Here is a 27,095-nt window from a genome sequence, read left to right on the forward strand (position 1 = left end):
GATTTTTGGGTAGGGTGTGTGCATTGTCTGGGTCATGTTGACATCGAAAAGCAGGAGGTATTGGGTGTTTTAAAAGACATTAAGGCAGATAGGTCTCCTGGGCCAGATGGGATTTACCCAGAATGCTGAGGGAAGCAAAGGAGGAAATTGCTGGGCCTTGACTGACATCTTTGTAACCTCATTGGCTACTCGTGAGATCCCAGAGGACTGGAGAATAGCTAATGTGGTACCGCTGTTTAAGAAAGTTAGCAGGGATAATCCTGGAAACTATAGGCCGGTGAGCCTCACGTCGGTAGTAGGTAAATTATTGGAGAGAATTCTCAGGGGCAGGATTCATACCCATTTGGAAACAAATGGACTCATCAGCGATGGACAGCATGGTTTTGTGAAGGGGAGATTGTGCCTCACTAACTTGATCGAGTTTTTTGAGGAGGTGACCCTGACCAACTGGGACCACCACACACGGGATTCTCCGGCTTCCCATTGGCTGGTGGCGGGATACTCTGCTCCTGTCAATGGGAATTCCCATTGAGGCCAGTTCACGCCTCTGGGGAATTCCGGCCTATCTCAGTGAAATCTGGGGTCAAACACGGCTGTCCATTGCAGCAAACTGACTCTCCATTTTCCTCGTGGGAACACTGCACTCACCTCCAGCAGCTTTTTTATTCGTTCTTGGGATGTGGGTGTCACTGGGCTGGGCCTGCGTTTGTTACCCATCCCTAATTGTCCTTGAACGGAATGGCTTACGAGGCCATTTCAGTGGGAGGCAGTTAAGAGTCAACTGCAACGCTGTGTGGACCTGGAGTCACCTGTAGGCCAGACCGGGTAAGGACGGCAGATTTCCTTCCCTCAAGGACTTGGTGATGGGTTTTTACGACAAATGGTCATGATTAGACTTTGCATTCCAGATTTATTTAGTGAATTCAAATTTCACCACCTGTCCTGGTTTGATTCGAACTCGGGACCCCGGAACATTCGTCTGAGTCTCTGGATTGCTAGTCCAGTGACAATGCCAACACCCCTCCCCCTGCCCCTCCCACTCAGAAAGATCAAAATCTGGGCAAGAGCAAGGAGTTAAGGGGTGGCACAATGGTTAGCACTGTTGCTTCACGGTGCCAGGGACCTGGGTTCAATTCCGGCCTTGGGTCACTGTCCGTGCGGAGTCTGCACGTTCTCCCTGTGTCTGAGTGGGTTTCCTCCGGGTGCTCCGGTTTCCTCCCACAGTCCAAAGATGTACAGGTTAGGTGGATTGGCCATGATAAATTGTCCCTTAGTGTCTAAAGATGTGCAGGTTAGGTGGGTTGCTTGTGATAAATTGTCCCTTAGTGTCCAAAGATGTACGGGTTAGGTGGATTGGCCATGATAAATTGTTCCTTAGTGTCCAAAGATGTACAGGTTAGGTGGATTGGCCATGTTAAATTGTCCCTTAGTGTCCAAAGATGTGCGGGTTAGGTGGATTGGCCGTGTTAAATTGTCCCTTAGTGTCCAAAGATGTGCGGGTTAGGTGGATTGGCCATGCTAAATTGTCCCTTAGTGTCCAAAGATGTGCTGGTTAGGTGGATTGGCCATGTTAAATTGTCCCTTAGTATCCAAAGATGTGGAGGTTAGGTGGATTGACCATGCTAAATTGTCCCTTAGTGTCCAAAGATGTGCGGGTTAGGTGGATTGGCTGTGCTCAATTGCTCCTTAGTTTCCAAAAGGTTAGGTGGGTTATTGGGTTATGGGGATAGGGTGGAGGCATGGACTTAAAAGGGGGGCTCCTTCCAAGGGCTGGCGCAGACTCGATGGGCCGAATGGCCTCCTTCTGCCCTGTAAGATTTCTATGGTTAAGCTGCATTTATACACTACCTAGTTAGACCTCAGCTGGAACATTGTGGACAGTTCTGGATGCCACACTATAGGAAGGATGTGAACACGTTGGAGAGAGTGCAGAAGTGATTGACAACAATGGTTCCAGGATGAGAAAGTTCAGTTATGAGGATCGATTGGAGAGGTTGGGACTGTTCTCCTTGGAGAGAAGAAGGCTGAGAGGAGATTTGATAGAGATGTTCAAAATCATGAGGACAGAGTAGACAGGGAGATACTGTTCCTGCAGGTAATAGGGTCTAGAACGAGAAGACATCGGGCTGGATTCGCTGTTCCCCCAGCCGCGTGTTTCTGGGTGGTGGTGGGATTCTATACTCACACCGCTTATCAATGGGATTTCCCATTGAAGCCCCCCCCCCCCCCCCCCCCCCCACGGCACCGGGAAACCTGCGCGCGGGAATGCGTTGCCGGCGGGAAAAGAGAATTGGAACCACCGGGGAATTCCGTCCAAAATTTGAAGCGATTGACGAGAGAAGCATACGTGTTGTGAGGAGAAACATTTTCACACAACATTTGGCCTCAAGTGTTTGGAATGTGCTATCTGAGATTCAGGCAGAGGCAGATTTAACTGAAACATTCGACGGGGAATTGGAGAGGTTATCTGGAAGGCGGGAAGGTGCAGGGGTACGGGGAGAGGGCGGGGAAATGGCAAATGGTCTCCGACACCGGAACCATTCTGTGCACACCACCTGATCATTTCCTATTTCAAGGATATTGCTCTTTGCTAATTGGCTGTCACGTTTGCCCACAAAACAGCACATTAAAAGTGATGCATTGACTATAAATTTGACAGAAAAGGTACAATATAAATACAAGGCAAACACCCAGGCTGCAATCGTTGCATTGTTCTGACTTTGATGCAATGTTGATATTGTTAGTTAGAATTGGAAAGGTAGGTTGAATAATAGAGGAAATGTCAATGGATTTAAATAATGTTTTCACCGCACATAACAATAATAATAATCTTTATTAGTGTCACAAGTGTCATAATATACACACAAGTATATGATGGTGCACAGACAGACAGTGAGTGACACAGAGGATGACCAATGAACATACAGAACACAGCAGCCAATCACCAGACAGGACACGACCACTATAAAGCCAGAGGGCACTAGTTTTCCCGCTCTCTCGGGATGCAGCCTCTGAGACAGTCAGAGTCTGTGAGCAACAACTAGAACATCCACCATGTGGTAGTAAGATAGTCTGGTCAGGTTAGCCTCAGGTCTCCAGTCAACTCAGCATAGTGTCAACCCACAGTTAAAGTATGTTTAATAGTTAAGAGTTTAATAAAATAGAGTTGCATTTCTTCAAGTGTTGGAAGCCTGTCTCTCTCTCTGCTACAGTAAACGCAGTCCCCGCAGACCCAGCTTACCCAACACATCAACAAGTAGGCTTACATTAACACTGCAATGAAGTTACTGTGAAAATCCCCTAGTCGCCACATTCCGGCGCCTGTTCGGGTACAGAGGGAGAATTCAGAATGTCCAAATTACCAAAATTACCAAATTCCGTATTTCGGGACTTGTGGGAGGAAACCGGAGCACCCGGAGGAAACCCACACACACACGAGGAGAACATGCAGACTCCGCACCGACAGTGACCTGAGCCAGGAATCAAACCTGGGACCCTGGAGCTGTGAAGCAACAGTGCTAACCACTATGCTACCGTGCCACCCCGCTCTCTCAATATTAGAAACAAAGAGATTGCATTGATCTGGAATCGTTCACATCCTCAGGACGTCCCAGACTAAACCTCCCACAGCCAGTCAAACCATCTTTCTGACGGGCAGACTGTCACTCTCGAAAGTGGGTAAATTGCAATTAAAGTTGACGCGTAAAACACATTGAATTGAAATCAAACCTTTGATATTCTGGTCACCCTCTTCTTCCTAACGTCCTTCAACTCACCTTCTGTCCTTTTTTGAACTTTAACCTTGACTGATTTTTGTTCTTCTCTACCTGGCCGAACTTGCGATTCCTCACTATTCCCCTCGAAGTGGTGCTTAAAATTCTGAGGTTTTCTAATCTTCCTTCTTTGCTCCAATCGTCCTTTTTGGAGATTGGATTGAAGTGCCGCAGAAAACTGGGCTTCCATTGGCTGAAAAGAAAATGAGCTCGAAAAGGTCGGCCATTAAAATCTGGACGACGTGACAATGCCTTTGACGGGATCGAGCCAAGGTCGGGGAGGAAACACTCTGCACTGTGAAAAGGCAGTTGACATATTGAATAAAGCGACAAGACTGCACACAGCCTCCTGAAAATTGTTAGTCGAATCGATGCTAAACCCGGGCCTTGCCTGCACAGTCACTGCAGCCGTGTCAAATGGCTAACTCACAGCGTAACTGCCAATCTGAACTGACGTGCTCAATCCCATAGCAACGGGTGAGCGATATTCAGCACTTGTTAGCAAAGAGCTGCTCCCATCCACTAATGCCTCTGGTCTAATAGAAATCAAACAGGCCTGCAACATTGCACACACTTTAACATCCTGTTGCCTGGTAGTGTCACAGCTTGAGAGCTTTCAGCCTCTTGAGTGTGGACGACGTGATAAGCAATGCCAAGGGACAGAAATTCAAATGTTGCAAAGTGTATTCAAACTAGTTCTTGCGCAAATGCAAAGAGGGACTGCGAACAACTCAAAGGAGATGGGTGGCTCGACAGTAGCCTGATAGTGCCTCTGAGCAGATTTGATAAGACGCCCAGCTAACTTGGTGAGCCAGTCTGTTTTGGTTTTGCCCAGATACTGATACAGTCGCAATACATTCCTCCTTTTCTTTGTGGTAATTCATTCTTCCTTCGTACGTCAGCATGGCCAGTTTGACTCTGTGGGGGTGTTCGCCCGCATTGGGTATCCTCGCATCATGCCCACTTCAAGCTGGGCTACCGGACAGTCATCAGGAGCAGAAACCCTGTACGCCATTTCCCTCCTTTCCAAACAGAGGCATCAAGTGATTGTAGCGCCCCTAGCCATCTGTGACCTGCTGCTCCAGTTCAAACCTCATCCTGACCGAATCCCTCCCACCTACACCTCACGGTCAATTCGCTCCACAGGCCAAGGCTGCGACAGGAACTCACTGCAGGTTCAATTCGTAACAGCCTTTGAAAATGGAAGTGGGGTCAGGGTGATTACCCTGTGCCCGACCTTAGAATCCATTGAATTCTGACAGTGCCGAAGGAGGCCATTCAGCCCATTGAGTCTGCAGCAACCCGCTGAAAAGATCACCCTACCTAAGCCCACTCCCCCGCCCTACCCCCGTAACCGTACCTAACCTGCACATCTTTGGACTGTGGGAGGAAACCGGAGCACCCGGAGGAAACCCACGCAGACACGGGGAGAACGTGCAGACTCCGCACAGACAGTGACCCAGCCGGGAATCGAACCCGGGTCCCTGGAGCTGTGAAGCTGCTGTGCTAACCACTGCGCCACTTAGCCCAACAGGTGACTGACATTATTTCAGTCTGACAAACTGACGGTGCCTTCAACATCTGCCCTCTGTGTTATTTGCCGGACACGAGTCGTCACCCTTTGTGACACATGGTCACCTTCCAGCTGGTAAGCAGTTGCTGGGTCAGGCGATGGCTCTCTGGTTCTGGGGGTAACACAGGCCCATGTGTCATCACTCCAAGCTGTGGGCGTCGCAGCAACTGGAAAGTCACGTGAGTGTGGCACTTATTCTGCTTGAGACCTTTGATGAACTGAGAGTAATGTTGGGGGAGGACTGTGCAGGGTGGGGAGCGATGCAGGCACATTCTTGTTTGAAAGAACACCTCACTTGTATCACGAAGATCTCACCTGACAACACAGGAGCTTGTCTCTCGGTTGTGATATTTACATTGTTTCCTTGTCGCAAACTCTTGAGGTTAGTCAAAAATCGATGTTATCAGTAAGGCCTTGTTTATGAAGTCACATATCTCACTGACCTACATAGGTGTATTTTATGGGAATTTGCTCCTCTCTCTGAAGCAATGTTGCGGTACAAGTTTGAAATCTGTCTTGAACTTTCTTCAAATGCTTGCCAAGGGGGTTATTTGTTGATGTGACTTGTTATCTCGGCCCTCTGCAGATTCTGCTCATGTTACCCCACAGCGTCTGATTTCCCCTTCCCCCCGAACTTTCACCATCGCCATGGACACCCCCCGCTTCCCAACCACCCACCCCTCCAACAGCCCCCCCGTCCCCGTCCCCCACACATGACTGCTGTGCAATCTTCCTTCCTGTCACGTTGATCCTTGGGAAGATTACGATGTAACCTTCACATCCTTACTGCTAATTGCTAAGGTTCAGGGCGTAACTCTTCCTGTTTGCATTTGTCGATTTGTAACCACTAGCTGCTCCAGCTCCTGCAACAACACCCCCCCCCCGCCCCCCCACAGAATCTCAGAGCTCCTCCAATCCCGGCCTCTTAAACATTCCCCATTTTAATCTCTCCGCCACTGGCGGCCGTGCCTTCAGCTCCCTGTTCCCGAGTTCTGGAATTCCCTCCCTCAACTTCTCCACCCTCGACCTCACCTCCCTCGATTCAGACACTCCTTTAAGCCAACATATCTGACCAAGAGTTTGGTCACCTGACCTAATATCTCCTTGTGTGGGCCAGTGTCAGACTTTAATTGATAATGTTCCTGGGAACACACTGGGGTGCTACATTATGTTAACGGTGTTATATAAAGGGCTGGTTTCGCACAGGGCTAAATCGCTGGCATTTAAAGCAGACCAAGGCAGGCCAATAGCACGGTTCAATTCCCATACCAGCCTCCCCGAACAGGCGCCGGAATGTGGCGACTAGGGGCTTTTCACAGTAACTTCATTTGAAGCCTGCTTGCGACAATAAGCGATTTTCATTTCATTTTTTTCATGAATATAGTCATTGTTCTCTATAATATTTCACATTTGTGGTGGTAATGTTATTAAAAAACCCTGGTTTAAAATACATACAGACAGTATGTCTACTAAAGCTGTAATTATGGAGTCGTAAAAGGTGAGGTAATGATTGATTTTAACCATTTGCTTGCTTACAGAGAGATGGCTAATGGAATATTGTTTTGATTGCTGGAAATTCCCTGGAGAGTCGATAATTTGAGGGAGTGTATGTAGTCCCAGTTAAGCAGGTGACAGAACATCTCAGTGGGATACAGATGATGTAATTAATGGGAGGAGCCAGGTCTGTCTGTAGTTTGCAGTTCGCCAAATGCTGGTAGGCTGAGCAGAAGAATGATTTGGATGAGGGAACAAAATGTAACAATTCAAAGTTTGCAGATGATGCCAAGTTGGGTGGGAGGGCGAATTGTGCCGAGGATGCAGGGATCCTACTGCATGATCTGGACAGGTTGGGCGAGTGGGCAAATCAATGGCAGATGCAGTTTAATTTGAATAAGTGTGAGATTATTCATTTCGGAAGCAAAAACAGGAAGGCAGATTACTCCCTGAATGGTTGTAAATTGGGAGAGGGGTGTGTGCAGCGGGACCTGGGTGTCCTTGTGCATCATTCGCTGAAGGTAAGCATGCAGATACAGCAGGCGGTAAAGAAGGCTAATGGTATGTTGGCCTTCATAGCGAGAGGTTTCGAGTAGAGAAGCAGGGATGTGTTGCTGCAATTGTACAGGGCCTTGATGAGGCCACACTTGGGAGTATTGTGTGCAGTTTTGGTCTCCTTCTCTGAGGAAGGATGTTCTTGCTCTCGAGGGAGCGCAGCGAAGGTTTACCAGACTGATTCCAGGGATGGCGGGACTGTCGTACGAGGGGAGTATGACTCATGTTGGGATTGTTCTCGCTGGAGTTCAGAAGAATGAGTGGGAGATCTCATAGAGACTTATAAAATTCTAACAGGACTGGACAGGGTAGATGCAGGGAAGATGTTACCAATGATGGGTGTGTCCAGAACCAGGGGTCACAGTCTGAGGATTCAGCGTAAACCATTTCGGACAGAGATAAGGAGACATTTCTTCACACAAAGAGCGGTGAGCCTGTGGAATTCATTACCACAGGAAGTAGTTGATGCTAAAACTTTGAATATACTCAAGAGGCAGCTGGATATAGCACTTGGGGAGAATGGGATCAAAGGCTGTGGGGAGAAAGCAGGATTAGGCTATTGAGTTGGATGATCAGCCATGATCGTGATGAATGGCGGAGCAGGCTCGAAGGGCCAAAAGGCCTCCTCCTGCTCCTATCTTCTTTGTATCTATGTATCTGACAAAACAGAAGGATTTTAGGTTGTTCTTGAAAAGGATATCCCTCGCCAAAGGTCTGCACAGAGAAACCAGTAAACCTGTTTTGTTAACTTTATTTATAAGTGGCATTTGAATTGTATTGGGTTGCTCAATTGGAATTAGTGGCAGGTGTAGATAGTAAGTTAAAATGTTTCCTTTTAGTTAAGAACTGTTTCACTGATAATTGTAAACCTATTGATGTTCATGTGGTAAATTCTGTGTTTAAATTGCAGTTTGTTTTGACATAAACATTGGTCAGAGTCATCACTCCTGAGGTGAAGTATCCTTACCTCTCAGTTTCACCAAGTAAAAATTGTTTAGGGTTTCCCGTTTGTTGGGGTCTGGTGTCCTAACTGTGTGGATTTGATACTGTTTTGTTCTGGTAAAGATTAGAAGATGTGTATTGTGATTCCTGTCAAAGGTCAGGACCAGCTCCTTAAATTACTGGGGTATTCATAGAATTTACAGTGCAGAAGGAGACCATTCAGCCCATCAAGTCTGCACTGCCCTTGGAAAGAGCACCTTATTTAAACCCATGCCTCCACCCCAACCCCGTAACTCAGTAACCCCACCTAACCTTTTGGACACTAAGGGACAATTTATCGCTGCCAATCCATCTAACCTGCACATCTTTGGACACTAAGGGACAATTTAACATGGCCAATCCACCTAACCTGCACATCTCTGGACACTAAGGGACAATTTATCATGGCCAATCCACCTAACCTGCACATCTTTGGACACTAAGGGACAATTTACCATGGCCAATCCTCCTAACCTGTACATCTTTGGACACTAAGGGACAATTTATCAAGGCCAATCCACCTAACCTGCACATCTTTGGACACTAAGGGACAATTTACCATGGCCAATCCTCCTAACCTGTACATCTTTGGACACTAAGGGACAATTTAACACGGCCAATCCACCTAACCTGTACATCTTTGGACACTAAGGGACAATTTAACATGGCCAATCCACCTAACCTGTACATCTTTGGATCATAAGGGACAATTTATCATGGCCAATCCACCTAACCTGCACATCTTTGGACACTAAGGGGCAATTTAACATGGCCAATCCACCTAACCTGTACATCTTTGGACACTAAGGGACAATTTATCATGGCCAATCCACCTAACCTGCACATCTTTGGACACTAAGGGCAATTTAACATGGCCAATCCACCTAACCTGCACATCTTTGGACACTAAGGGACAATTTAACATGGCCAATACACCTAACCTGCACATCTTTGGACTGTGGGAGGAAACCGGAGCACCCGGAGGAAACCCAGGCAGACACAGGGAGAATGTACAAACTCCACACAGACAGTGACCCAAGGCCAGAATTGAACCCGGGGCCCTGGAGCGGTGTGGCAGCAGTGCTAACCACTGTGCCATCGAGCCGATGAGTTCATTAGCTTGGGTCTTGTGAATATTCTCCAGGCAAGATGAGGTGAGGGGCAGGTTCGTTGGAGGGTCTGGTCTCTGAATTCAAGATTGAGGTGACCCAATCTGTCAAATTTCAACTCTGCTCAGCAGTTGGCTTTCTGGAAAAAGCAGACGTATCTCCAGTCGCCAGATCTGTCAGGCTTGTTGACCAATCCAGGCCTTTTTCGATTTGAGTTCCTGCCCTACCATTTTTAGGAATGGAAGGAAGGTCAAAGCCGAGGCAGCTGATCAGATATAGGAGAGGAACCAGAGGCAGATGAGAGTTCAGTGCTCAGACTGGGACGAGCTTTGGAGGGAGTTTGGTTCGGTGATGGCCTGGAAGGGAGGGAGGTAGCAGTGGCAGCTGATCAGATTGACATGAATTTAGTGGCCAAGACATCCATGAGCTCTGCACACTTACTGTTGGAGGTGAGAGTGAAAGGGGAAGCGGAGAGGTGTATAAAAAGATGGTTTGCAGCCAAGAAAAGAAGTTGGGGTTATCTTTGCGTTGCAGAATGATCCTGGAGTAGTGAGCCGTTTTAGCAGACAGGAGGCGGACCTGATAGTGTTTTAATTGGTCCACACAGATCAGGTGGTGGAAGCTAAACCAATTTTCTTAACATCTTCCTGTCAACGGACTCCCTTGTGTTACTCATCCCTGCCCCCTCCCCCAGCCCCCGCCCCCCCCACTCCTTTCAAGTTCCCATCCCTTGAACACGAGTGAGTGGCGATGAGGATGTAACCCAGGGGAATGTCTGAGGTGCGAGAGGACGTTTGGAGACGAGGACATTAAAGGTGGAGTGAGGGTGAGGTTGAGTAAATCAGTCGCTGCAGAAATGTCATGGTGCACAGAAGGTCAAAGGTTAGACAGCTGACGTCTGTGAATTGGGGGATAGCTGTTTCCAGGGACAGATACAGAAGGAGAGAGGGTTTGGGTGTGGAAGGGTGATGTGGGGAGGGGAGTGGGGGCGGGGGGAGTAATACAAGGAAGCGTGTTGATTGGAAGATGGAAAGAAAATTGGATGATAAATATAGTGGGCTACATTTAGAAGGGGTAAAAGCCTGGGTTTAGAATGTGTTTGTTTAAAAAAGAATTCTGTTTGGCAGGGCCTGGGCGGTTTTAGCAGCCAGCAGGTGAAATTGAAGGAATGTGTTTTTCAGTCTCGCCTAATGTTTGCCTGGGGAAGTCCCTGTGGAGTTAATGTGCCTTGCAGCTTGCAGAGATTGCTTGTTTTTTAGCTTGGGGAGATGAGGTCATTGCTGGGTGGAGCCAAGGAAGGCAGAGAGACATTTTGAGAAGCTGTGGAGAGAGGCAGTTTTGGAGAAAGCTGGCAGAGCGACAGAGTTTTTGGAGAAAGGCTTTTGGAAGTGAAGTCTGTTCTGGCAATCCTCATCTTTTTAGACCACACGTAAAAGCAGTTTTCTTTCACAGCAGGAGAGTTTACAAAAAAAGAGTAATGATATTTGAAAATCAGAGCACTCTTCTCTGAAGACAAGGAAGAGGCTGAAGCAACACAATTGAAGCAGCGATTTGAAGATATTCAGCCAGAGTCTGAAGGGGCTCTAACCAGAGCCAGAATCTGTTCTGCAAAGCAAGTACTACTCTATGTTCTGCTGATTTTTAATATGGATTGAGAACTACCGCTTGTTGTTTAATGGGACATTGAGTAGTAGTGTTTAAACGGTAATTGTAAGCTATTCTTTTTCAGGTGTGAAGTTGAGAAATTTAATATTGTATTTATAATAAAGTTTTGTTTTAGAAATACTAAAGACCTATTTTTTTCATGCAATCATTCATTTTCCGCACAGATTTAAAATAAACTAAAATATTGAGGTTTTGGTTCAGTATCCTAGCTACTGTTGGGGTCCGGTCTGGGATCGTAATAGAAGTAATCAGAGAGCGCCTGTGATTGAAACAAAGGGAATAGCGAGACCACATGTGATAATATGCCCCACAAGGAGCAACAAAGTAGCATAGGGGGAAGCACGGTAGCATAGTGGTTAGCACTGTTGCTTCACAGCTCCAGGGTCCCAGGTTCGATTCCCGACTTGGGTCACTGTCTGTGCGGAGTCTGCACGTTCTCCCCGTGTCTGCGTGGGTTTCCTCCGGGTGCTCCGGTTTCCCCCCACAGTCCAAAGATGTGCAGGTTAGGTGGATTGGCCACGCTAAATTTCCCTTAGTGTCCAAAAAAGGTTAAGCGGGGATTACTGGGTTACAGGGATAGGGTAGAGACGTGGGCTTGAGTAGGGTGCTCTTTGTAAGGGCTGGTGCAGACTCGATGGGTCGAATGGCCTCCTTCTGCACTATAAATTCTATGATTCTATGAATAAGGCCAAGGGAGTGGCCGTGAATATGGGTTGAGGAATTTACATGGAGGGAGAGATTTAGGGAGGATTAGAGCGCTGTGAACTCAGAGAGAGAGAGAGCATGGTGAGGTGAGATAGAGGCTGAGATCACCGAGGATAGGTTTGGTCCAGAGCCTGAGGGAGAAAAACAGTAAAGAAATCTCACTGAGTCCCAAGATGGGAGAATTGCCCCTAAAGGCTTCTTCAGAGCTACTGAGCTGTAACTAACACTTGACAACACAATGACAGTTTATGGAAAACATTAAAACTAAATTTCTTGAAGATTAAGAAAAAATTCAACAAAGCGACCTAACCTGAAAGAACGCTACAGAAGCACTGAGAGAAAATCACCAATAAAAAATTCCAAAGAGAAGCTTGGAAGCTGAACGCAGTGATTTCAAAATTCTTTACTGCAGCAGAAGACTCCACTGAATCTCCGTTGGAAGTCCAGCTTCTTACACCAGCAAGGGTGAACTAAATCTTTTAAACCTCGAGGCAACAGCAAGTCCTGGAAAATGTTGAAATAAGTCAGTTTAAAAAACGCTGAGCGAGAGAACTCTGTCGAGTTAGCCAATGTTGGGGTGTTTTTGCAGCTGAGTGCAATCAGCATTGTAGCAAAGACTCCCAAAACCTACCACCACAGCAAATCCCTTTGTCCCCAAGTGAACCGTGACACCATCGTCAAATTCAGAAAGCTCAGAAAGCAAAACCGAGTCATGGATCAGAAATCCACGCATCCAAATCAATTTGGAAGACAGATAATATATCTAAGGGCCAAATCAATCATATAATTGCGGACTTCTGAGGAAAAGATCCCAAAGATACAACATCACTTAAGCTTTGGACAGAAGGTCAGAAGCTGAGAAGGTTAACACATTGTTTTACTCGGTAGGTCTAATTGCGGATGACATTATTGCAAGACAGGGAATCAATGAATCATCTGATAAATATGCCAATGAGATAGAGAAGAGTTATAAAACCTCGAGCTCACCAGACGCTTTGAATTTAAGCATATAAACAAAGACAATAGAAGCTAGAGGAGGCCATTCGGCCCTTCGAGCCTGCTCCGCCTTTCATTATGATCATGGTTGATCATCAATACCCTGATCCTGCCTTCCCCCCCATATCCCTTGATCCCTTTAGCCCCAAGAGCTGTATCTAATTCCTTCTTGAAATTACACAACGTTTTGGCCTCAACTACTTTCTGTGGTAGTGAATTCCACAGATTCCCCAGTCTCTGGGTGAAGACGTTTCTCCTCACCTCAGTCCTAAAAGGTTTAGCCCTTATCCTCAAACTGTGACCCCTAGTTCTGGCTCCCCCACCATCGGGAACATTCTTTCTGAATCTACCCTGTCTAATCCTGTTAGAATTTTATATGGTTCATTGAGGTCCCCTCTCACTCTTCTCAACTCCAATGAATTGTGGGCAGCACGGTAGAATGTGGTTAGCACTGTGTCTTCACATCGCCAGGGTCCAGGTTCGATTCCCCGCTGGGTCACTGTCTGTGCGGAGTCTGCACGTCCTCCCCGTGTGTGCGTGGGTTTCCCCCGGGTGCTCCGGTTTCCTCCCACAGTCCAAAGACATGCAGGTTAGGTGGATTGGCCATGGACAATTGACATTCCCACCATCCCAGGAATCAGCCTGGTAAACCTTTGCTGCTCTCCCTCCACAGCAAGAACATCCTTCCTCAGATAAGGAGATCAAAACTGTGCCCAATACTCCAGGTGTGGCCTTACCAATGCCCTAAACAATTGCAGTAAAACATCTCTATTCCTACACTCAAATCCTCTCGCTATGTCGGCCAACATAGCATCTGCTTTCTTTACTGCCTGCTGTACCTGTACCGGCAGAGCTGACGGGGAACACCTTGAAAAATCCACCGCAATTAAATTGTTCCAGAGAATCACACCCTTAGTGTACAAAGGTTAGGTGGGGTTACAGCGATAGGGTGGGGGAGTGAGCCGAGATAGAGTACTCTTTTGGAGGGTCAGTGCAGACTCGATGGGCCGAATGGCCTTCTTCTGCAGTGTAGGGATTCTATGAAATCAATCCTCCATTCAGGTGATTCTTTACTGTCCGTCAAACTCATTTTCCCTGTTTGCAATGATCAAAGAAAATGAAAAGCCAAACCCTTTTCTCTAACGTTGCTATGTGATTGCTGGGTGCACAGTGCCAACATTCCGGGCCAGTATTCCTTGCACCAACCGCCGCACATTTCTCTCATTTCCTTCACCAGCTGGACTTTCGGTTTACGGCATCGGTTTTCTCAACCATTACTCTGCAGTACGGCTTTTCTTCTAGCAAGGCTGAGAGACATATTCCCTCTGTGGCCTTCTAAAACCAACTGCTTTCGGAGAGCTGCCTTCTCTCTCACTAACTATCACCAACTGCAATCAAATCAGCTAAACTGAAGCTTAAAAGCAACAGCTGAACCAGCCAAGTGTCGCTGTGATCAGTGCAGGGGGTAAAGCACCCCTGAAATATCTAAGCAACATTAAAAGTCCTCTTGCATTTGACTGCTGTGAACTTTCGTAAAGGTGACTCACAGTTTGAGAATGGGACTGCTCTGTACACCTGGAATGAAGGTTACATTGTGTGGGTTGTTCATTGCCCTGATATAAATGTGCTTCGGCAATTAAGCCAGCTGGACAGTTTGTCTCCATGACGCAAAGGGAGGGACCCGAAAACCGTTGAAACATGAAGCAGGAGGCAGGAGAAGACCCATCACGTTCCTTTCAAGTGGACATCAAACTTCTCCAACTTCCCAGCTTGCGGCAGCACCCCTCCCCGTCCCTGTGGCCCAGTGGATCAGTGACTGCAATTCACACACCAGGCTGAGGTTACCATGAAGGCCACGCCTTTCCAATTTCACCCCCTCGCCTGAGGTGTGGTGACCCTCAGGTTAAACCACCACCAGTCAACTCTCCCCCCTCACAGGGGAAAGCAGCCTATGGTCATCTGGGATCATGACAACTTCACTTTACCTCAAAAGGTACTTCATTGGCTGAATGAAGACGCGTTGCAATGGTCGCTGGTTGGAAAAGGCGCTACAGAAATGCAAATCCATTTTGTCTTTTTTCTCTCTTCTGACAACTGGTTATTGAGAGCGAGTTGAAAGACACAGAATGATAAAGCAATAAGGGGGTGAAGATGGGACAGCCTTAATCTCTTTTCATGCCCCCCAAGTTTCCAGTTTAATACCCCACATGCTTATTTCCCACCAAAAGACCCATTTTGCGACAGATGTCATGCGTGACAGTTGCCGCCAACAAATAGGGCTCCGGTCAGAGGTGAGGGCAGAAAGTGATCTCTGATTGGACCATAAGACCATGAGATATAGGAGCAGAATTAGGTCACTCGGCCCATCGAGTCTGCTCCGCCATTCAATCATGGCTGATATTTTCTCATCCCCATTCTCCTGCCTTCTCCCCATAACCCCTGATCCCCTTATTAATCAAGAACCTATCTATCTCTGTCTTAAAGACACTCAGTGATTTGGCCTCCACAGCCTTCTGCGGCAAAGAGTTCCACAGATTCACCACCCTCTGGCTGAAGAAATTCCGCCTCATCTCGGTTTTAAAGGATCGTCCATTTAGTCTGAGATGGTGTCCTCTGGTTCTAGTTTTTCCTACAAGTGGAAACATCCTCTCCACGTCCACTCTATCCAGGCCTCAGTATCCTGTAAGTTTCAATGAGATCCCCGCCTCATCCTTCTAAACTCCAACGAGTACAGACCCAGAGTCCTCAACCACCAAGCTTTTTCTCCCAATTTTGTTGCGCTCCTGGCTGGGTGGACCTCCACCCGCCCCTCAGGGACCTCACTCAGTGCCAAGCCTTCGTTAGCCGGACTACCCTGCCCAAGAACCTTGGCGATGAATGCCAGGCAGGAGGCAAGATGGGGTGTGGCTGGTGCATTAGAGTCAAGCGCAGTTGCGTCCTCATGGGTCCAACACAGGGTCACATCCCTTTGGAGGGAGGGGCAGGTGAAGATGTACTTTCGAACCGCAGTCACGGGTCCAGGTGATTGTTCTGATTGTGTCAACCCTGTCAATGATATCTTTTGTTGAATTTACACTGATTTCAGGGCCGGTAACCTGTTGACCTGTACACTTAGAATCACAACGCTCACCATTGCAGTGAGTCATGGAGAGAGGTTAACTACTTAAAGGGCAAAGATATCTTTATGTCATCTGCTAATCACTAATCACATCAAAATCGTGACTAATGCGGGTATTGAAATGTATTTCGAAGCAAGGGATTTCCCTATTTTGCTCTGTAACAGTTAAGAGAATACAGGGCTTAATTTCCAGGTGCCTTCAAATGAGAGCAAATGATTACTCCCACTTTTATTTTGCTGCTTTTTTTTTGTCGCTCGATGGGCCGAAGAGCCTCTCTGTACTGTATGATTCATAGAGCATACAGTGCAGAAGGAGGCCATTCGGCCCATCGAGTCTGCATCCACCCACTTAAGCCCTCACTTCCACCCTATCCCCATAACCCAATGACCCCTCCTAACCTTTTTTGGACACTAAGGGACAATTTATCATGGCCAATCCACCTAACCTGTACATCTTTGGACACTAAGGGACAATTTAACATGGCCAATCCACCTAACCTGCACATCTTTGGACACTAAGGGACAATTTAACATGGCCAATCCACCTAACCTGCACATCTTTGGACACTAAGGGACAATTTAACATGGCCAATCCATCTAACCTGCACATCTTTGGACACGAAGGGACAATTTAACATGGCCAATCCACCTAACCTGCACATCTTTATACACTAAGGGACAATTTAACATGGCCAATCCACCTAACCTGCACATCTTTATACACTAAGGGACAATTTAACATGGCCAATCCACCTAACCTGCACATCTTTGGACACTGAGGGCAATTTATCATGGCCAATCCACCTAACCTGCACATCTTTGGACACTAAGGGACAATTTAACATGGCCAATCCACCTAACCTGCACATCTTTATACACTGAGGGACAATTTAACATGGCCAATCCACCTAACCTGTACATATTTGGACACTAAGGGACAATTTAACACGGCCAATCCACCTAACCTGCACATCTTTGGACACTAAGGGACAATTTAACACGGCCAATCCACCTAACCTGCACATCTTTGGACACTAAGGGCAATTTATCACGGCCAACCCACCTAACCTGCACATCTTTGGACACTAAGGGACAATTTATCATGGCCAATCCGCCTAACCTGCACATCTTTGGACTGTGGGAGGAAACCGGAGCACCCGGAGGAAACCCACGCACACACGGGGAGAACGTGCAGACTCCGCACAGACAGTGACCCAAGCCGGAATCAAACCGGGGACCCTGGAGTTATGAAGCCACAGTGCGAACCACTTGTGCTACCCTCTATGATTCTATGATTAACCACACTCTGAACTCTTTCAGCTGCATTACAAGCAATGGAGCAACCAATCAGAATATGTTTGTATTAAAACTGTTGCATTGTCCATAAACCTCATTCATGGAGTTTCTTCAGCCCCAAATTCAGTGAGGCAGAAAAATGGCAATTTTGGGCCTATCTTCACCTCCCTACCCTGACCTTTAGCACCATTGAACACTCCCTTCCCAAACATAAATGCTAGTGGGGATGTAGGGCCCATTTGCCGAAGGAGTTAACCACATCGCTGTGGGTCTGGAGTTCCATGTAGGCCAGACTGGGTAAGGGCAGCAGATTTCCTTCCCTTAGTGAACCAGATGGGTTTTTAATGGCAAATGATGAGAGTCGTCATGGTAGCCGTTTCTGAGACCAGGGACGGAATTCTTATGGCCGTTCGCTAGAGGTGGGATTATCTGGTTTTAGTTTAATAGAAACATAGAAACTAGCTGCAGGAGAATCGTAGAATTTACTCCACAGCCACAGTGACCCAAGCCGGGAATCGGACCTGGGACCCTGGAGCTGTGAAGCAACAGTGCTAACCACTACTACTGTGCCGCCTTGAGTAGCCATCTGGCCCCTCGAGCCTGCTCCACCATTCAATAAGATCATGGCTGTTCTTTTGTGGGCCCAGCTCCATTTACCCGCCCGCTCACCATAATATGATCATGGCTGATCGTGCAAATCCTGTATCCCACTCCCGCTTTCTCTCCGTACAACTTGATCCCTTTAGCCGCAAGGGCCACGTCCAGCTCCCTCTTGAATATATCCAGCACTGGCCCCAACAGCTTTCTGTGGGAGAGAATTCCACAAGCTCACAACACTCTGGGAGAAGTTCTTCCTCATCTCAGTCCCGAATGGCTCACCCCTTATTCTTATGCTGTGACCCCGAGTTCTGGACGTCCCAACATCGGGAACATTCTTCCCACATCTATCCCACATCAATGTTGCCCTTGGGTAGGGTGCAGACTCGATGGGCCGAATGGCCTCCTTCTGCACTGTAAATGTTATGATAATCTATGAATCCTGTCCAGTCCCATCAGGATTTTAGATGTTTCTATGAGAACCCCTCTCATTCTTCGAAACTCCAGTGAGTACAAGCCCAGTCGATCCAGTCTTTCTTCATGTGCCAGTCCTGCCAGCCCGGGAATTAGTCTGGTGAACCTTCGCTGGACACCCTGGGATTGGCCATGATAAATTGTCCCTTAGTGTCCAAAGATGTGCAGGTTAGGTGGATTGGCCATGTTAAATTGTCCCTTAGTGTCCAAAGATGTACAGGTTAGGTGGATTGGCCATGATAAATTGCCCTTAGTGTCCAAAGATGTGCAGGTTAGGTGGATTGGCCATGATAAATTGCCCTTAGTGTCCAAAGATGTGCAGGTTAGGTGGATTGGCCGTGTTAAATTGTCCCTTAGTGTCCAGAGATGTACAGGTTAGGTGGATTGGCCATGTTAAATTGCCCTTCGTGTCCAAAGATGTGTAGGTTAGGTGGATTGGCCAGGATAAATTGTCCCTTAGTGTCCAAAGATGTGCAGGTTAGGTGGATTGGCCACGATAAAATGCCCTTAGTGTCCAAAGATGTGCAGGTTAGGTGGATTGACCATGTTAAATTGTCCCTTAGTGTCCAAAGATGTGCAGGTTAGGTGGATTGGCCATGCTAAATTGTCCCTTAGTGTCCAAAGATGTGCAGGTTAGGTGGATTGGCCGTGTTAAATTGCCTTCGTGTCCAAAGATGTGCAGGTTAGGTGGATTGGCCATGTTAAATTGTCCTTAGTGTCCAAAGATGTGCAGGTTAGGTGGATTGGCCGTGTTAAATTGTCTCTTAGTGTCCAAAGATGTGCAGGTTAGGTGGATTGGCCATGTTAAATTGTCCCTTAGTGTCCAAAGATGTGCAGGTTAGGTGGATTGGCCATGATAAATTGACCTCAAGTGTCCAAAAGGTTAGGAGGGGTTATTGGGTTATGGGGATAGGGTAGAAGTGAGGGCTTAAGTGGGTGGGTGCAGACTCCAAGGGCTGAATGGCCTCCTCCTGCACTGTATGTTCTATGTTCTGGTCACTCTTCCCTGAAAGATCTCGCACCACAACATTGCTAATTAATCCTCTCTTATTGAACAACACCCAGTCGAGGATGGCCTGGTCTCTAGTTGGTTCCTCGACACATTGGTCGGGAAAACCATCCCTTATACATTTCAGGAAATCCTCCTCCACCGCATTGCTACCAGTTTGATTATCCCAATCAATATGCAGATTGAAGTCACCCATAATAACTGCTGTATCCTTACTGCACACATCTGTAATTTCCTGTTTGATGCCATCCCCAACCTCGCAACTACTGTTCGGTAGTCTGTACACAACTCCCACTGATGTTTTATGCCCTTTGCTGTTCCGCAGCTCCTCCTATACAGATTCCACATCGTCCAGGCTAATGTCCTTCCTGACTATTGCGTTAATCTCCTCTTTACCCAGCAACGCTACTCCACCTCCCTTTCCTTTCCTTCACAGAGCCGTCAGGCACGTTTTTTTAAACATTTATTGGCCTTTTAGAATTCTGATGTAATGTGGCCCTTTTTGATTTTTGTCTTTGGTTTTTCTGCCTTCCATTTTTCCCTTTAGTGCCTTTTGTTTCTGTCCCCACCTTACTTCCCTCCGACTTCCTGCATCGGTTCCCATCCCCCTGCCATATTAGTTTAGATTCCAGTTTTATTCACTGAATTTAAATTGCACCATCTGCCACGGTGAGATTTGAACCCGTGTCCCCAGAGCATGAGTGTGGGCTCCGAGCCCAGCAACATGCCGTTATGTCACCGTCTTCAAAACAGGAAAAAGCCAGTAAAACATGGAAAGGAACGTGAGCAGGAAAATATATCCGAACTGTCTCGAATTCCTTAAAATGGTATGACTGATCTTTTTCTGGGATTTCAACATTTTGAAATGGCTTATCACAGAATCCCTCCAGTACAGAAGGAGGCCATTCAGCCCATCGAGTCTGCACCGACCCTCCGAAAGAGCACCCGATTAGACACCCCCCACCCCATCCCTGTAACCCCACCTAAACATTTGGACACTAAGGGACAATTTAACATGGCCAATCCACCTAACCTGCACATCTTTGGACACTAAGGGACAATTTAACATGGCCAATCCACCTAACCTGCACATCTTTGGACACTAAGGGACAATTTAACATGGCCAATCCACCTAACCTGTACATCTTTGGACACTAAGGGACAATTTAACATGGCCAATCCACCTAACCTGCACATCTTTGGACACTAAGGGACAATTTATCATGGCCAATCCACATAACCTGCACATCTTTGGACACTAAGGGACAATTTATCGTGGCCAATCCACCTAACCTGCACATCTTTGGACACTAAGGGACAATTTATCATGGCCAATCCACCTAACCTGTACATCTTTGGATACTAAGGGACAATTTATCATGGCCAATCCACCTAACCTGCACATCTTTGGACACTAAGGGACAATTTAGCATGGCCAATCCACCTAACCTGCACATCTTTGGACACTAAGGGACAATTTAACATGGCCAATCCACCTATCCTGCACATCTTTGGAAACTAAGGGACAATTTATCATGGCCAATACACCTAACCTGTACATCTTTGGACACAAAGGGACAATTTATCATGGCCAATCCACCTAACCTGCACATCTTTGGACACTAAGCGACAATTTATCGTGGCCAATCCACCTAACCTGCACATCTTTGGACACTAAGGGACAATTTAGCATGGCCAATCCACCTCACCTGCACATCTTTGGACACTAAGGGACAATTTAACATGGCCAATCCACCTAACCTGCACATCTTTGGACACAAAGGGACAATTTATCATGGCCAATCCACCTAACCTGCACATCTTTGGACTGTGAGAGGAAACCGGAGCACCCGGAGGAAACCCACGCAGACACGGGGAGAACGTGCAAAAGTCACCCGAGGCTGGAATTGAACCAACCTACTGCTGTGAAGTACAAAGAACAAATAACAAAGAACAATACAGCACAGGAACAGGCCCTTCGGCCCTCCAAGCCTGTACCGATCATGATACCACCCTTGGCCAAAACCCTCAGCACTTCCTTGTGCCGTATCCCTCTATCCCCATCCTATCCATGTGTTTGTCAAGATGCCTTTTGAACGGCGTTAATGTATCTGCTTCCACAACCCCCCCTGACAACGCGTTCCAGGCACTCACCACCCTCTGTGTAAAAAAACTGCCTCACGCATCTCCTCTAAACTTTGCCCCATGGCCTTAAATCTATGCTCCTGGTGACTGACCCCTCCACCCTGGGAAAGAGTGCCTGTCCATCCACTCTATCCATGCCCCTCATAATCCTGTAGACCTCTATCAGGTCCCCCCTCAACCTCCGTCGTTGTATTGAAAACAGTCCGAGTCTATTCAGCCTCTCCGCATAGCTAACACCCTCCAGACCAGGCAACATCCTGGTAAACCTCCTCTGCACCCTCTCCAAAGCCTCCACATCCTTCTGGTAGTGTGGTGACCTGAATTGTGCGCAATATTCCAAGTGCGGCCTTCCCAAGGTTCTATCCAACTGCAGCCTGACTTGCCAGTTTTTATACTCGATGCCCCGTCCAATGAAGGCGAGCATTCCGTCTGCTTTCTTGACCACCTTGTCCACTTGTGTTGCCACCTTCAAAGATCTGTGAACCTGCACGTCCAGATCTCTCTGACTTTCTATATTCCTAAGAGTTTTGCCATTTCCGGTATATTTCCCCTCTATGTTGGACTGACCAAAATGCATTACCTCACATTTGTCCGGATTAAACTCCATTTGCCATTTTTCTGCCCAAGTCTCGAAACTATCTATGTCCCGCTGTATCCTCTGACAATCCTCAACACTGTCCGCCACTCCACCAGCCTTGGTGTCATCCATGAACTTACTCGTCAGACCAGCAACATTTTCCTCCAAAACAACAGAGGCCCCAGTACCGATCCCTGCGGAATACCACTAGTCACAACCTTCCATTCAGAAAAACACCCTCCCATTGCTACTCTCTTCCTTCTGTGACCGAGCCAGTTCTGTATCCATCTTACCAGCTCACCTCTGATCCTGTGACTTCACCTTTTGTACCAGTCTGCCATGAGGCACCTTGTCAAAGGCTTTCCTGAAGTCCATGTAAACAACATCCACCGCCCTCGCATCATCAATCATGTTTGTCACCTCCTCAAAAAACTCGATCAAGTTAGTGAGGCACAATCTCCCCTTCACAAAACCATGCTGTCCATCGCTGATGAGTCCATTTGTTTCCAAATGGGTATGAATCCTGCCCCTGAGAATTCTCTCCAATAATTTACCTACTACCGACGTGAGGCTCACGGGCCTATAGTTTCCAGGATTATCCCTGCTACCTTTCTTAAACAGCGGTACCACATTAGCTATTCTCCAGTCCTCTGGGATCTGACCTGTAGCCAGTGAGGATACAAAGATGTCAGTCAAGGCCCAGCAATTTCCTCCCTTGCTTCCCTCAGCATTCTGGGATAAATCCCATCTGGCCCAGGAGACCTATCAACTTTAATATTTTTTAAAAGACCCAATAATACTTCCTCCTTCTCGATGTTAACGTGATCCAGACTGTCCACACACCCTACCCAAGAATCATCTTCCACATAGTCCCTTTCTTTAGCGAACACTGATGTAAAGTACTCATTCAGCCCATTTCCTCTGGCTCAACACAGTTAGCAGTGTTATCTGTGCCTCCTTCTGGTATTTCTTTACACCCACCCGAGTAGGAAGATGTGACCTCGGTTTGATGACTGATCTGAAAGACAGTGGGCGGGATTCTCCGCTTCCAGCCCGTGTGTTTCTCGGAGGTGCATTCTTTGTTGGTGGTGGGATACTATGGTGGGGATTCTCTGATCCTGGGGCTAAGTGTTGATGCCATCGTTAACGCCGTCGCGTTTTACGCCAGCGTCATCTGGTCCCTCGGATCAGCGATCCTGTGCCGCACAGAGGGCCAGCACAGCATTGGAGAGCCTCACGCTGCTCCAGCTGCCAATACGGGCGTCAGCACGGTCGGTGCGGGGTTCGTGCATGCGCGCCTCGGCAGGCACGAGTTCCAGCACGCACGTGGGTTTCCTTCTCCGCGCCGGCCCTGACGCAACATGGCGGAGAGCTACAGGGGCCCAGCGCCGAGGAACATAGGCCCCCACCAGGATAAGCCCGCCCCCAATCGGTAGGCCCCGATCGCAGGCCAGGCCACCGTGGAGGCCCCCCCCCCCCCCCCCGCGCGGGGTCGGTTCCCCCCTCCCCCCTCCCCCCCCCCCCCACCAGGCCGCCCCCCCCCCCCCCCCCCCCCCCCCGCAGCATGAACGCCGAGGTCCCGCCAGGTAGGACCAAACAAGAACACTCCAGGGAACAGAATATTGCGAGAGAGATGAGCAACTGTATCCCAAACAGGCGAAGAATAGGACAGCTCTGGAGATGGATAGATATCTCAGCTTATGTCTCCTGGTGATCAGAGACCGCCGAGACCACCCTCAAGGCATTCAAAGAGCAGATGTTAAAAATTAATTCACGGGATATCGGTGTTGCTGGCAAGGCCAATATCTATTGCCCAACCCTAATTGCCCCTTCAGAAGTTGGTGGTGAGCTGCTTCATTGAACCGCTGCAGTCCATGTGGTGTAGGTACACCCACTGTGCTGTTAGAGAGGGAGTTCCAGGATTTTCACACATCAATCAAGTGGGGCTGCTTTGTCCTGGATGGTGTTGGGCTTCTTGAGTGTTGTTGGAGCTGCGCTCATCCAGGCAAGTGGAGAGTATTCCATCACACTCCTGACTTGTGCCTTGTAGATGGTGGACAGGCTTTGGGGGGTCAGGAGGTGAGTTACTCACTGCAGGATTCCCAGCCTCTGACCTGCCCTGGTAGCCACAGTATTAATATGTCTGGGCCCAGTTCAGTTTCTGACCAATGGTAACCCCCAGGATGTTGATGGAGCCCATGATAAGAAACAGTGTACATGGGCCTGTGGGAGGCGGTTAAAGGGGTGGGTAGAGTCTGCGATGGCAGGAATTAATCAGGAACAGTCAGCATGGTTTTGTTAAGGGGAGGTCATGTCTGACCAACTTAATTGAGTTTTTCAAAGAGGTGACCAGATGAGTAGATGAGGGAAATGCATTTGACGTAGTCTACTTGGACATCAGCAAGGATTTTGATAAGGTGCCACATGGGAGACTGATAGCAGAGGTAAGAGAGCATGGGATCCAAGGAAATTAGGCAATTTGGATCCAGAATTGGCTGAGTGGCAGGAAAGGGGCTGATGGTTGAGGGGTGTTTTTCTGACTGGAAGCCCATGTCCAGTGGGGTCCCACAGGGATCGGTGTTGGGGCCCTTGCTGTTTGTGGTTTATATAAATTATTTAGATATGAATGTAGGAGGGTTGATCAGTAAGTTTGCAGATGATAAAATTGGTGGGGTGGTAAATAGTGAGGATGACAGCCTTCGATTACAGGAGGATATTGACGGGCTGGTCAGATGGGTTGATCAGTGGCAAATGGAATTAAATCTGGACGGGTGTGGGCAGGGCACACCAGGTAAGGTAATATCTGATGAACGGCCTGGGAAGCACCGAGAATCAGAGGGACCTTGGTGTGCATGTACACTGGTCCCTTAAGGTAGCAGGGCAGGTGGATGCAGTGGTTAAGAAGGCCTGTGGTATACTTGCCTTCTGAGGAATTGAGTTGAAGAGCAAAGAGGTTATGCTGGAACTGTATAAAATGTTGGTTAGGCCACAGCGAGAGTATTGTGTGCAGTTCTGGAATCCACATTATAGGAGGGATGTGATAGCACTGGAAAGGGTGCAGAGGAGATTTACCAGGATGCTGCCTGGGCTGGAGAGTTTTAGTTATGAAGAGAGATTGGATAGAGTGGAGTTGTTTTCTTTGGAGCAGAGGAGACCGAGGGGGGACAGGATTGAGATGTATAAAATTGAGGGGCACAGATAGAGTAGACAGGAACTTTTCCCCTTGGTGGAGGGGTCAATGACCAGGGACAGAGATTTAAGGTAAGGGGCAGGAGGGTTAGAGGGGATGTGAGGAAAACCTTTTCCCCCAGAGGATGGTGGGAGTCTGGAACTCGCTGCCTGAAAGGGGGGTGGAGGCAGAGACCCTCAGAACATTTCAGAAGTATTTAGATGTGCACTGGCGATCCCAGGGCAGGCACAGCTCTGGGCCCAGTGCTGGGAAATGGGATTAGAATAGTTAGGTGGTTGTTTTTGACTGGTGCAGACTTGATGGGCCGAAGGGCCTTTTCTGTGCTGTAATGACTACATGACTCCAAGGGAAGAGTTTCCATGGGGGTGTGGGAGGGGAGTGAATGGGGGGTAGAGTCAGTGATAGGGGAGAGTGTACATGGGGGTGTGGGAGGGGAGTGAATGGGGGGTAGAGTCAGTGATAGGGGAGAGTGTACATGGGGGTGTGGGGGGGGGGGGAGTGAATGGGGGGGTAGAGTCAGTGATAGGGGAGAGTGTACATGGGGGTGTGGGGGGGAGTGAATGGGGGGGTAGAGTCAGTGATAGGGGAGAGTGTACATGGGGAGAGTGTACATGGGGGTGTGGGAGGGGAGTGAATGGGGGGTAGAGTCAGTGATAGGGGAGAGTGTACAGGGTGTGTGGGAGGGGAGTGAATGGGGGGGTAGAGTCAGTGATAGGGGAGAGTGTACATGGGGGTGTGGGAGGGGAGTGAATGGGGGTAGAGTCAGTGATAGGGGAGAGTGTACATGGGGGTGTGGGGTGGAGTGAATGGGTGGGTAGAGTCAGTGATAGGGGAGAGTGTACATGGGGGTGTGGGAGGGGAGTGAATGGGGGGTAGAGTCAGTGATAGGGGAGAGTGTACATGGGGGTGTGGGAGGGGATTGAATGGGGGGGTAGAATCAGTGATAGGGGAGAGTGTACATGGGGATGTGGGAGGGGAGTGAATGGGGGGGTAGAGTCAGTGATAGGGGAGAGTGTACATGGGGGTGTGGGGGGGGGGGTGAATGGGGGGTAGAGTCAGTGATAGGGGAGAGTGTACATGGGGGTGTGGGAGGGGAGTGAATGGGGGGGTAGAGTCAGTGATAGGGGAGAGTGTACATGGGGGTGTGGGAGGGGAGTGAATGGGGGGTAGAGTCAGTGATAGGGGAGAGTGTACATGGGGGTGTGGGAGGGGAGTGAATGGGGGGTAGAGTCAGTGATAGGGGAGAGTGTACATGGGGGTGTGGGAGGGGAGTGAATGGGGGGGGGGTAGAGTCAGTGATAGGGGAGAGTGTACATGGGGGTGTGGGAGGGGAGTGAATGGGGGGTAGAGTCAGTGATAGGGGAGAGTGTACATGGGGGTGTGGGAGGGGAGTGAATGGGGGGTAGAGTCAGTGATAGGGGAGAGTGTACATGGGGAGAGTGTACATGGGGGTGTGGGAGGGGAGTGAATGGGGGGTAGAGTCAGTGATAGGGGAGAGTGTACATGGGGGTGTGGGAGGGGAGTGAATGGGGGGCAGAGTCAGTGAGAGGGGAGAGTGTACATGGGGGTGTGGGAGGGGAGTGAATGGGGGGTAGAGTCAGTGATAGGGGAGAGTGTACATGGGGAGAGTGTACATGGGGGTGTGGGAGGGGAGTGAATGGGGGGTAGAGTCAGTGATAGGGGAGAGTGTACATGGGGAGAGTGTACATGGGGGTGTGGGAGGGGAGTGAATGGGGGGTAGAGTCAGTGATAGGGGAGAGTGTACATGGGGAGAGTGTACATGGGGGTGTGGGAGGGGAGTGAATGGGGGGCAGAGTCAGTGAGAGGGGAGAGTGTAC

The 27,095-nt window shown here is 48.4% G+C and overlaps 1 protein-coding gene across 7 annotated transcripts in view; it reads right to left on the minus strand.

The window, feature by feature from the left end:
- Positions 1 to 27,095, minus strand: part of dgkaa (diacylglycerol kinase, alpha a) — a 237,164-nt gene that overhangs the window by 197,583 nt on the left and 12,486 nt on the right. The window contains exon 1 of one of the 7 annotated variants that reach the window (XM_072494043.1): positions 12,166 to 12,184. The exons of 5 other annotated variants lie outside the window; for them this stretch is intronic. The gene's annotated coding sequence lies outside the window, so the exon portion shown is untranslated. Of the gene's footprint in view, positions 1 to 3,776; positions 4,125 to 12,165; positions 12,185 to 27,095 lie in introns of those variants that run through there. One more of the 7 variants, XM_072494041.1, reaches the window with a different exon arrangement.

The sequence above is a fragment of the Scyliorhinus torazame genome, chromosome X (genome assembly GCF_047496885.1).
Source record: "Scyliorhinus torazame isolate Kashiwa2021f chromosome X, sScyTor2.1, whole genome shotgun sequence".
NCBI classification, from domain to species: Eukaryota; Metazoa; Chordata; class Chondrichthyes; order Carcharhiniformes; family Scyliorhinidae; genus Scyliorhinus; species Scyliorhinus torazame.